We start from the raw sequence: 1,870 nt of genomic DNA, 5'->3' as shown, positions 1-1,870 counted from the left end.
ATGGATGGATGGATGGATGGATGGATGGATGGATGGATTGTGATAAGAGTTGTATGAGCCCCCAGTAAAATGATTTATTAAAAAAAGAGAAAAATATGAAAGCCAAAGGGTATGAATAATTAGAGATATTCAAAAGATTATTATTTTTATTATAAAAGTTATGTTATTAGAATAGAAGATTCAAAAAATTTATTGTACAAACAGAGTAGAATGAAATGACTCCATGTACAGTATTAGAATGAAGCTAAGAGTTTAAAGGCAAAGAATTAATATGTAAAATTTCCAACTCTGGAAAAGTACACTATCCCCACCGTATTTTAGTGGCCCACCACTTCCCAATGGTACTGTGTTGCTGGGGTGCTGGGAGCTTTGTCCCCAGTATTCCACATACCAGAAGTGCCACCCAAGGGTAAGAGCTTCCAGACTAGGAGCAGGCTGCAAAGAAGTAAGGGGCTGTGCACTTCTGAGAAAATAGCTACCTAGGGCTTTAGGAGGAGCAGCAGTACCTTGTCAAATAGTGTCATGAGCCACTCCATTTGATGATGGAGCATTACTCAGAACTGGAAGAAACAGCTGTAAAAATATACTTGTAATTGGAACTCGAAGAGTACAAAGTATGATGGTAGGAAACTTGGAAGTAATCAAAAATGAAATAAAATGCATAAAGAGTAATATCCCAAGCATTAGTGGCCTATAATAGACTGGTTATTGCTTTTTGAATCAGACAATATGATTCCTATGCCAGGAATGACAAATTGAAAAGGAAGAGTATCACATTCACAGTAAAAAAAAGACATGTCAAGAAGTATGTTGAAGTATGATGCTTTCTATGACATGATAATATCTTTTGCGTACAAGGAAATTCAATTAATATCATTTCATTCAAACTTATGCACCAACCCCTAAAGCTAGTAATGCAGAAATTGAAAAGTTCTGCTAATTTATTTAATCAGAAATTGATCAAATATGCATTCAAGATGTATTGATAATTACTGGCAATTGGAATGCAACAGCTGAAAATGATGAGAAAGGAATAGTACTTGGAAAACATGTCCCTGGTTATAGAAACAGAGCTGGAGAGTTCATGATATACTTTTGTAAGATCAATTAGCTCTTCATCTCAAATACCTTATATACAATGCAAACAGTGACTAAATACATGGACTTCTCCAGATGAAATAAACATAAATTAAATTGACTGCCTGTGTGCAGACAAACAATGAAGTTCAACATAAGCATCTAAAACCAGCCCAGGAGCTGACTGTAATTGATATCAATTACTCTTATGCAAGTTCAAGTTAAAGACATTTTGAAAAAAATCCACGCAAGTCAAAATATGACCAGGAGTATATCTCACCTGGATTTCAAAAATACCTTAAGAACAGATTTGACACCTGTGACAGAAGACCTGATGAGCTGTTAGATAACATCATACATGAAGAAAGCACAAGGTCATTAAAAAGATAGGGATATACAAAGATTAGCATGGATAACAGAAGAGACTGAAACTTGCTCTTGCTTGAAGCTAAAGAAAATGGACAAAATGAAAAAGTGAAAGAGCTGAACAGATAAGTTCAAAGGGCAGAAGGAGAAGACAAAGTAAAGCATTATAATGAAAAGTATAAAGACCTAGAGTTAGAAAACCCAAAGGAAAGGACATGCTCAGCATAACTTAAGTGTAAAGAACTAAAGAAAAATTCATGTCTTGAGTTACAATATTAAAATATTCTATGGGAAAGCTATTAGCTGCATCAGGAAGCACAAAATGAAGACAGAAAGAATACACAGAGTCACTGTACCCTAAAGTCAACTTTCCACCATTTCAAGAAATAGCATATGATCAAGAATCAATGGTACTTAAGGAAGAAGT

Source organism: Echinops telfairi, unplaced genomic scaffold (genome assembly GCF_000313985.2).
Source record: "Echinops telfairi isolate 266 unplaced genomic scaffold, ASM31398v2 ScPeMD7_7400;HRSCAF=8409, whole genome shotgun sequence".
Classification (NCBI taxonomy): Eukaryota; Metazoa; Chordata; class Mammalia; order Afrosoricida; family Tenrecidae; genus Echinops; species Echinops telfairi.
This window is presented reverse-complemented; position numbering follows the sequence as displayed.